This window comes from Belonocnema kinseyi, chromosome 1 (assembly GCF_010883055.1).
Source record: "Belonocnema kinseyi isolate 2016_QV_RU_SX_M_011 chromosome 1, B_treatae_v1, whole genome shotgun sequence".
Taxonomy (NCBI): Eukaryota; Metazoa; Arthropoda; class Insecta; order Hymenoptera; family Cynipidae; genus Belonocnema; species Belonocnema kinseyi.
In genome coordinates this window covers 163,197,945-163,209,612 of record NC_046657.1, presented here as the reverse complement: position 1 = coordinate 163,209,612, position 11,668 = coordinate 163,197,945, and positions in this window count along the sequence as shown.

Below are 11,668 nucleotides of genomic sequence, written 5' to 3'. Positions count from 1 at the left end.
GCTCCAAGGAGATTATGTTGAAAAATAAAAAAAAATTTACCCAAAAAAAATTGTTTTTATACTTCATTCTAAGGACTTATTGAACTACCCTCGTAGTAAAAAGTCACCCTAAATTGGCGAATATTGAAGTAATAAATACGGTGCCCATTATTGTGCCTAAACCAATTCATGCGCTTCACATTAAATTTTTTTGAGTGAGGAACGACTTACATTGGGCGTAGTTATTGATCGCAGAATTTTTGGGAAAGGTGACGGGACGTCACATAATGATAATAAGAAATTAAGATTATACGAGGTGTGTTCAAAAATTAAGGTGACTTTTCAATTTAAGCGGGCTACGTACATTCAAGTTTTAAACTTTTTTTTGTTGTGTTGGTACACTCGTCACGATCATATGTTCACAGTTTTGAATATATAGCTCGTGTTGCTTTTCTGGCAGAGGCGTAAAAGGTTAGAAGGGTTTGGTGTGCTCGGCGATTTTCTTCTTTCTAAAAAAATGGAGCAAAGAGTTTGCATTAAATTTTTTGTGAAAAATGGAATCCAGTGCTCTAAAGCTCTTGAAATGTTGACAGTTGCATACGGTGAGTCTGCTCTGAGTAAGAAAAATGTGTATGAGTGGTACAAGCTGTTCCGAGAAGGCCGAGAGGATGTCGAAGATGAACCTCGCCCTGGACGTCCCAGCACGTCAACAACAGATGGAAACGTTCAAGCAGTGGAAGAAATGTTGTTGAAAAATCGCCGAATTACCATCAGAGAAGTTGCTGAAGATGTTGGCATATCGGTTGGCTGATGCCATGCTATCTTTTCGGACGTTTTGGGCATTAGACGTGTGTCATTGAAATTTGTTCCAAAACTGCTTAATTTTTATCAAAAGATCCATCGCATGACCATCTCTCAGGAGTTGTCTAATGAAGTCAATAATGATCCTGATTTTCTCAAAAGGGGTATAACTGGGGATGAATCGTGGGTATATGGTTATGACGTCGAAACTAAAGCCCAATCGTCTCTTCCTGAGTCTCCAAGACCGAAAAAAGCACGTCAATTTCGGTAAAATGTGAAGGTTTTGCTCACTGTCTTCTTTGATTACCGTGGCATAGTGCATCCGGAATTCTTACCACAAGGTCGCACGGTCAATAAGAAGTATTGCCTTCAAGTTATGCACCGTTTGCGAGAGGCGATACGCAAAACACGTCCGGAACTTTGGAAAAACAATTCGTGACTTTTGCATTACGATAATGCACCTGCTCATTCATCTTTGCTTGTGAAAGATTTTCTGACCAAAAGCAGCACCACAGTCATGCCTCAGCCTCCATGTTTACTGGATTTGGCCCCCAGTGACTTTATTCTTTTCCCAAAACTAAAGAGACCCATGAAAGGACATCGATTTTCAACCATTTAGGAGATAAAAACTGCATCGCTGAAAGAACTCAAGGTTATACCACAAAAAGATTATCAGAAGTGCTTCGATAATTGGAAAAAGCATTGGTACAAGTATATTATATCTGAGGGGGATTACTTTGAAGGGGAGAACATAAATATTGAGGAATAAATGCATATTTTTTGAGAAAACCATAAAGTCACCTTATTTTTTGAACACACCTTATATAATAATAATTTCAAAAATAACTTTTTAAAAAACTATTTTTGTTATAAATTTGATTAATTAATTAACTAATTAAAGTAATTTAGTGAAATTGTTTAATTGTTTAAAGTTCGTATATTTTTGTCGAAGGTTGGGCCGACATCATCTTAATAGATGGCCTATATATGGAGGACCATTTCACTGGCCCCAACACCCACGCAAATTTATCTTTTTTTCTGCCAAATATTTAGTGCAGAATTTGTTCAAATTTGTACAACCAAAATTAAAATTTGTGCATCACCGGAAGTACCTGATTTATCTGAAAAACACTGGCGGGGCCAGCGAAATGTTTTGAGCCGACATTATCTAAAATCAACTTCATATAGGTGCATCATTTTTGTCTTAATTTGTTCAAATTTGTGCTACCAATTTCAACCCCTAAAGACTACCCCCTATACGGAAAACACCATAGAGGGGCCAGCGAAACGTTCGGCTGGCCCCGCGAGTGTTTTTTTGATAAATCCGGTATTTCTCGTGATGCACAAATTCTAATTTTGGTTGTACAAATTTGAAAAAATTGTGCACTAAATATTTAGCCAAAAAAAGTTAAGAATGCGTGGGTGGTGGGGCCAGAGAAATGGTCCACATATATTGGACGATATTTCAGGCTGAAGTGGAGAAGCCAAAGGCGGTTCACTGCTATCATTTACCTTGTTGGCCCAACCAGTGACGCACTTTTGATATTTACATGATCTAATAAAATTTTATATGAGATATCATTAGAAGAATGCGTAATATTTCTTTCTGATAACTGTGAACCCACTCATCTCCCTAAAAGCGTCACGTATTGTGTTAATGGCCCCTAATTAAGTTTTAACGAGATAACGGTAATTATATAAGTGCGTCTTTTTTTTTTAAATTTTACACCGATCATTAAATTTATCAATCTTGATTTCTGTACTGTTGTCTTTTTTCAGAAGAAATGAAGATCGACATTCTACTTTTTATCTGCGTGGTTTTATTTCATTTTGCAAGTAAGTATGATGCAATCTAGTTTTAACCTTATTTAGAAATATTTCATCCTCGGAACATTAAAAGCAACTTTATTCATTCAATTGAAAATCCTCCTAATTTAAGGATGAACTATATATAATACAGACTATTTCACAAGTCATTCCTGGTATTATTCGGAAGTACTTAGAATTTTAGGAATTTAGAGTATTTTTTGAACTTATAGGCTTTAAAGAATTCGTTGAATTTATCGAATTTGATGAATTTCAGGAATCACGCGAATCAGGGGAATTGATATAATTCCAAAAATAATGGCTATTAAAAAATTCTACGAATATAAGAAATTTAGATAAGTGAAAATAATAGAAAGATTTCAGGAAATTAAAAAAATTTAAAGCTATTCAAAATTTGTTTATGAAACGAAAAGAACTGAAAAATATCAATCTAATTAAATATGAATTAAAAGGAATTCAAGTACGCTACCGACGGATAATATCGCATCTTTAACCGGGTTCTCTATTTAAAATGAGCCTTGACTTTAAAACATAAAAGTGCCGTTCAGAATCAGATTTTTGAACGAATTGTTAACAGGTCGAAAAATAAATGTTTAAATTTGATAGTTTACAAAAGAGATTTTTAGTATTTGAACTTTCATCTTAGTCATAAAACATTTCATAACCTTGACGGGATTTTCTTTTTTCTTTCTCGATTCATAATTCAATACCTTCGAGATAAAATTATTCAAGTAACACTGGTCTAGTTTTGAGTTTGATAATCTTTTTAATGTTTTTTTATAAACAGTTTTATTCATATTATGACCATTACCTTTAGGTTTCCAAGTCAAGGTTACTTTTTCATAGTTCATCTGATTAGTGGTTCGATATTATCCGAGGGTCTTTTAGGTTCAAAATAATTCTGAGTAATATACCAAACCAGATATTATTTATTAATTGACCTGACGCGGAAAGCAGATTGATTATCTTATCATTAATTTGAATAAAAATTTCATTACGTTTTTCTAATTTAAAGTGCTTACTACATATTTCTTATCGAAACATACCTTTTTGGATATTTTGAGGCTCTAAATTTTTCAGAACAACGTTTCTAAAGTATTTGGAATAACAATTTAAGTGTATGAAATTTTCCGTAAAACTAAAAAGTGGAATAATCTATCTCCTAAAGTTTAGGAGATCTGTCCTTGAGAAATGAATTTTCAGGGAAAAAAATAGTCTGAAATTTGTTATGGTTTTGGTAAATTAGATGATCATTTCCTGTGTATCTTAGATGAAAGTTATTCTCACATAATTTAAAGTACATTTAATTTTCATCAAATATAATAAACAAAAAATTATATACCTCATAAGTTCAAATTTACAGCGTCCTTAAAAAGGACAATTTTTATGAAACTTTGGCACTGAGTGTTTTCAGAAAACTTGTGTGGTATGCACTTTATGTAAAAGCTTTTGTTCTTTATTATTTCTCTTTATTTTTCTCTAAAAGTAATTTCGAGAGTCCTTATATTCCAAACTGTTGGAGATAAAAATCCTTTTGTAATTTGTTTGATTCGAAATTTTTCGCACTTAATTTCCTTTTTCAAGTGAATTTAGACATAAGATTCATTTTTTGTGTAAGATACATAATTTAAATTAAAAGTTAATTTCCAAGGGTGAAAATCTGACTACTTTGTTTGAGAATTTTTATATTAAAACTTGATCTTTCTTAGTTGAAAAAAAAAATTATATTGTTTAAAATTCGTTTTTTTGTCGAAAATGAATTTTTTTTTCCAAAATATATTTTTAGTCCTAAAAAAGCAAATCATTAAAAACCAATCTGTTTTGGTTCAGGATTTAACATTTTGTTTTAAAATTTGTTTTTTCGAGTTGCACATGAGCTATCTTACAAAAATATATATCCAAATCTCGCCCAAAAAATTGAATAATTTAGTTAAAAATTCAACGTTAATAGTTGAAATTTAATATTTTTGGTTTGAAATTTCGACCTCTTGGTTGAAAAGTCATTTTCTTTACGTTAAAATTTTAACAGATCGGACAAGACTTTAAGTATTTTGTTCAAAATTTAATTTTCTTAAAAAAAAAAATTTGAAAATTCGTGTCTTTTGGATTGAAAAGTCATCTTATTTTGTTTGAAATATATATTTTTTAAAGAATCAAACAGTTTTGTTAAAAATACAACATATTTCGACTTGGAATCTAACAAATTTAAAGCGTTTCATATTAACTTGAATATGGTTTTAACTATCAATTGTAAACATATTTTAACAGCATCTTGGACTGTGAAGTATGGTAGTTAAAAAAATATATTTTCATCAACGAGGGATCACCGGGGGTAAACGAAAACTCAATATTCATGTCGAAAATAAAGCACTAGATACATTGTCCTCAAATCGACGCCTTCATTCCATACAGCTCCACGTCACTTTTAGGCAGTGTACAGCGCCACGTCGCCGTTAAGCGAAATACAGCTCTTTCTCCTGTCGTCCTATGCTTATAGGCAGGGCTGCAAATTATAAAATGGCCAATCGCGACAGAGAGCTGATACGACCAAACGCGACGTGGAGCTGTATACGGTTAAAACGCTACGTGAAGCAATATAGAATGGAGGCGTCGATCTACTAACAAACAGCTATTATTTTTAGTGTAAAAGACTTCATAAATTTGTTTATTTTGTCCTAATAAATTAGGTGCAGCCGACAGAAATACAGAAATCTTAAATATGAATGTTCATGATGATAATACTGTTCAAACACTAGCCGCGCAAAATGATCCTCGGCCAACAGCAGGAAGCCGCGTTTTTATTCAAACGCCAAATGACAATATCTATTTTGGATATTTGGAAAATATCGGATGGCGTCATATTCCAACCTGGGTTGTCGCACCACGCTTAGCACCACTTGATCCAGCGGAATCACACATTTATGTCCAATTTCCTAATACTTCAGGTTTACTTGCAAGTCTATCGCATTATCACAATTATAATAATGTGAGTGTTCAAGCATACCGCTGTTTTATAGAAGTAGAAAATTATATGTTTTTGATAGCAATTCTTGAGGGTACTCAAAGGCCACTACACGCGTTTATTAGAACACCGCGCGTTTACGTACGTCTTCCAGATCCAAGTAACACTATTTATTCAGGAAGTCTACGACTTGGAGACGGTCGTCTGAATTTCGAAAGGCCCCGTAATTGAAGAGCACATTTTCAAAATGTCTTATGTAGAAAAAACAGGATTTTTTACAAATTAATATTTTTTTGTTGAGACTATGCCTTCTCCACTTATAACCTTGCTTGTTATCTTGTTGTTTACAGTGATATAACAAAAGTTCGCATTTCTAGTACAAGAAATCCCTTAAAAATACTTTTATGAATAAACCATAAATGGATATAAGACACTTTGGAGACTGAAAATGTGTATGCGACAATTTGAAAACAAATTATAGTCTCAGCTGTGTCATTGCATACTGCTCCACGTTGTGTTTAGGCATTGTACAGCTCCATGTTGCCTTTTGTGTGTGTACAGCTCCACATGACATTTGATGACTGTATACATTCAAGGCCAGTGTTCAAATATAGAATCAGGAACTATAGGCGGAACAGCCTGACTTAGCACTGTATATCGCGTAAATGCGACATGAAGCTGTTTTGAATGTGAAAAGTAACACAAAATTTCCTTTTAAATGAATTGAACGATTTTATATTTGTAGAAAATTTTATTTTTTAGTTTTAGAATAAGCTTTGCTAATAGAAAATTAATATCGATTCGAAAAAAAAACATTTAAGAAAAACTATGTGTCACAAAAGGTTGTAGTTTCTGCGATTAAAGGAACGAATTTTGTACGTCAAAAAATCGAAATATCGCTTTGGTTAATTAAATTTGTTTAGTCAGTTACGAATCGTTATGATTGAAATTCAGACAAGAGATCAATCAGTTTTTAGAGTCAATTATATATATATGTTTCCAGACGACGAAATATTAATTAATGGTAACATAATGCAGTACATTGAGGACAATTGTTAACAATGTGTTCATAATATAAAAACTTATGTAAGATAATTAAATAAATGAGACACGAGATTTTACGAGATGATTTTAGTTTATTTACTCAATGATAAATTTCTGAACATCCATGGAATATTCACACGTACATCAGCCGACTATTCGAATCTGTCCGACTCTCTAAATGACCCGGAAAGAACTGCCTCAAAAGGTACAAAAGGTTCATGTGTTCGTTTGATGAGGAACCAAGGTCTAGACTGACTCTTCGCTCTACACGGTTCCGCGTATAATAAGCCTAAGGGGCAAAAAATTCTGATTTTTCAAAAAATTTGACTGTCGATAAACTAAGTTACCAATTTGAGGAAGGGGAGAATTGTGATTTTATTTTTGTTGACAATTTTCTTATTTGTGAACAGAAAATTAAAACCCAACAATTTTGTTGAGTCATCTTTTTTAGTAAAAAATGTATCTAATTTTTGGAAAATTCTTACATTCATACATGATAAACGAATTTTTAAATCTTCCTTTTGAGAATTCCTATACAGTTGTCGACAGGGGTAGGGTGGGATAGGGGGGGGGGGGGGTTAATATATCTCCAAATTAGGAACGTATTATATACATACATAAATTTAAAAAAAATTAGTCCCAAATGGCAATGGTATCTTTGAAAATAGAAAAAATAAAATTTGTTGATAATGCTAATGAGCAAACTCATGGTATGTATGACAAACAATATATTCACCTAACCACTTACGTTAATTAACATAATGAAGTACGATAATTAAGTAGGATGTAACTTTATTGTAATACAATATTTATATTATTTAGAAACATATACTTTTAACATTTAGAAAATAGTTTATAAATATAAGCTATGTAATAATTATTAAATTAAAAACCTTCCCTTTACGAAAATAGATCCATTATTATTTAATGTTGCAAATTTGATAGCAGAAATATAATCCCAGTTTTGAATAAAATAACTTGCGCAAATCGAAATGATCATTAGGTTATTTAATTTTTTTAAATATTCTATATAATTCTATTTTTTGTTCGTTTTTATTCAGAAAGGTTAATCACAAATACTGTTATTGCATTACTTATTTCGTAAAAAGATTTATTCAAACAAATGAAAAGACGCAGTGAAAAGCTTCTTTCAAGAAATAATAGCAGCCTCTCATAATTATCTCTAATCATCATCTGAAAGTTCTAAGTTCGGATCCCAACGGAGTTAAAGAGCATTTTTTTTACAACCTAGATATTAGAATCAATCTTTAATAAGAGTTTATTTTATGCTAGCAAAACAATAATTACAAAAAAAGTATTTATTAAAATTTATCTATTCATTTTCCCTTATTTAAGAAGCAAGCTTCATGTAACATAATATTAACATTGGTTATTGATATTGCATTTTTTATTATTTGTAAATCATAGGTTGCATAGTATAAATATACCTATTAATTATTTAATTTAAAAAACTCTTATAATGTACTTTAGGGAGAGCCGAATTCAAAATTTACCAAACATTTTTTAAACTTTATAAAATCGACGAAAATACAACCATTACTATTTGTTGCTGATTTCATCACTTAACTCTAGAATTGTGAGCAAAACTACCTTTTAAAATAATACATAAAGAGGCACGTAATGTATAAAATAATGCAGTAAAAAAATCAGCAATTCACGATAACCGCACTGTCCAGTTGACGGTATAGGTGAAACCTACAAAATTCATTGCTAACCAACTGAATCAGGGTACCTTTAGGTTTGAGTGGTCGCTGAATTTAAATCCGGTGTCCGTTTGACACCGAATAGTGAGTATCAAGGTCAGTTCGAGGTCAAACCTACCAAATCAATAGCTAACCAACTAAATCAGGGCACCTTTAGGTTTAAGTGGTCGCTGAATTCGAATACGTTGACCGTTTCAAGGTCAAACCTACAAACTTCATTGCTAACTGATTATATCACGAAATCTTTAGGTTTAAGTGGTCCCTGAATTTGAATCCGGTGTCCGTTTGACGCTAGCAGGGCAGTTTTAAGGTCAGGCTTAGCTTGAACCTACAATATTTATCGCTAACCAACTGAACGAGGGTACCTTTAGGTTTAAATGGTTGCTGAATTCGAAACCGGTGTCCTTTTGATGCTATCAGGTCAGTATCAAAATCAGTTCGAGGTCAAACTCACGGAATTCATCGCTAATCAACTAAATAAGGGTACTTTTAGGTTAAGTGGACATCTTGGTATGAATGTTAAGAGATTTTAATAGTTGAATTTGGAAAAACCTGAAGAGTTTTAATGTTGCTTCTGTGCTGTTTAGAATTTGTAATCTTGTCGCACATTCAAGAATGCTATAGTATCAGGTACTTTTTTAATAAAGTAAATTTCAACTCTAAATACAGCATGAAAAGCGTTTTAAATTGAGTTAAAGTGGTTTCCGCGTTACACATTCTAAACCATGTGGATGTATCACTTATTTTAGATCTTACCCGTTACAGAAACGGGGGCGCCAACACCAGGTTTATGTGTTGTTTAAAGTATGATGCTACATATAAATAAAAACGTGATGCTTGGGTAAAACGACCTATTTTTTCTGAAGAACGCGTCTTTTTTAACTCAAATGATCTTCGAATACTCTTTCCTTTATAAACTGTCTTAATACCACTTTTTAGGCACCAGCAATATTTTGACATCATTTGAGTATCCCATACTCATTTCCTTTATATTCATCAAACCCCCTAACTTTTAAAAATTTCAAGCATTTTAGCAACTTTTTCTTTGTATCTAGGGTGTTTATGATCGCCTAAAAAATTTCTTCGCTCAAATTCATCATCGCCAAGCAGAGCTCTAATTTGCGGACCGTCAAATACTCCCTCTTGTATTTTAGCATCAAAAAGTTTAGGAAACTTCTCAAAAACATACTTACAAGTAATACTTTCTGTTTTTCTAATTGCCTTAACAAATGGTTTCACTAAGCCGAGTTTTATATGTAATGATTGTAACAGCATTTTTATTGGATCTACACACTGTTTATTTATAACATTAAATGATCCTGGATTAAGTTTTCCTCGAAAAGTCCATTTTCCTCACATAATGATGCTCACGAGCTCGGCTATCCCATTCGCATATAAAACAGTGCTGTTTTGTAAATCCACTCTGTAGTTGCAGCATTATTGTTATTATTTCAAAATCTCCACAGTGCTGCCATTTGTGGCTATTGTAATGAAATTTATTGAGAAGAAACTGTAGAGTTTCGTATTTTTTGCTGAGTGTAACAGAGTGTGCAATTGGCAGAGGTGGATATTTTTTACCATTATCCAACCAAACACCTTTTAAACTTATTGTGGATGAATGTGAAAAGTCGCAACTCGTTAGCATTCAAAGATACGCTTTTAAATTTTGCAACTAATCCCTTCATATTATTGCAATTTACTAAGTCTCCTGCCGAAGAAAAATTTTTTCTAAAAGGTCTATCTCGATCACGAATTCGAATTCAGCGACCACTTAAACCTAAATTTAGTTGATTAGCGATGAACTTTGTACGTTTGGCCTTCAACGGACATTGATACTGACCTGTCGGTATCAAACGGATACCGGATTCGAATTCAGAGACCACTTAAACCTAAGGGTACCCTGATTTAAGTGCCCAGCGATGAATTTTGTAGGTTTGACCTTGAACTGACCTCGATACTGACCTGATAGCGTAAAACGGACACCGAATTCGAATTCAACGACCACTCAAACCTAAAGGTACCCTAATTTAGTTGGTTGGAGATGCATTTTAAAGGTTTTAACTTTAACTGACCTTGATACTGACCTGCTGGTGTCAAACTAACACCGGATTCGAATTCAACGACTACTTAAACCCAAATTTACGCTGATTTAGTTGCTAAGCGATGGAGTTTTTAGGGTTAACTTTGAACAGACCTTAATACTGACTTGATGGCGCAAACCGACACCTAATTTGAATTCAGCGACTACTCAAACCTGAAGGTACCTTTACTTAGTTGGTTAGTGATTAATTTTCTAGATTTGAACTTAAACTGACCTTGATACTGTCAAAAGGACACCAGATTCAAATTCAGCGACCACTCAAACCTAAGGGTGTTCTGATTTAGTTGGTTAGCGATTACTTTGTAGTTTTGACCTTGAAATGACCATGATAATGACCTGGCAGTGTCAAACCTACACCGCATTCGAAGTCAGCGATCACTTATACCAAAAGGTACCCTCATTTAGTTTCTGAGCAATAAATTTTGTAGGTTTAAGCTTGGTCTGACCTTAAAACTGTTTTGCTAGTGTCAAACAGACACCGGATTCGAATTCAGCGACTACTTCAACCTGAAAGTATCCTGATTTAGTTGTTTAGTGATGAATTTGCTAGATTTGACCTTGAACTAACCCTAATACTGACCTGACGGTAGCAAACGAACACCGGATTCGGATTCAGCGACCTTAAAAACATAAGGGACATCTAGTTCCTCTTATGTAGCAGGCTTAGGGGATTTGTGGTCCTGTTTAATAGATATTATTATTTTTATCGCTAAACTCTTCATGAACATCGATACGATAAATTATTAATATTAATTTGAAAAAGATTCTTAACAATGATTTGAAATTTGATATTACATTTATAGTCAAATAAATGGTTGATAAGTACTAATATTTTTATTGGAGTTAAGAGAGAGAGAGAGAGAACTTGAGTCGCAGACTAGTGTTTCGGCGCGTAGATGCCCAGCAATGCTCATGCTCTGCTTCTCTCCCCCCCATTTTGTGTGTGCTGGTCGGGGCCCAGTCTAGTCCGAGAGCTTGTAGTGAGTTGACATGTAGAATGGAGTTTTCAAGAATAAATTCTTTTGGTTTGCAGATAGCTGTTTGTATCTTACTTTATTTGGTCCACGTCACTCATAAATCCGACAATTTTAATTAATCATAAATAACAATATTTAATCAAAAATAAAAATTTTTTAATTCTGATAAATTAGAACTTATAATATATTAAAACTTGACCGTAGAGTATGTCATATGTTTTTATGTTCTCATAATTTTTCCGTGCAGAGAATT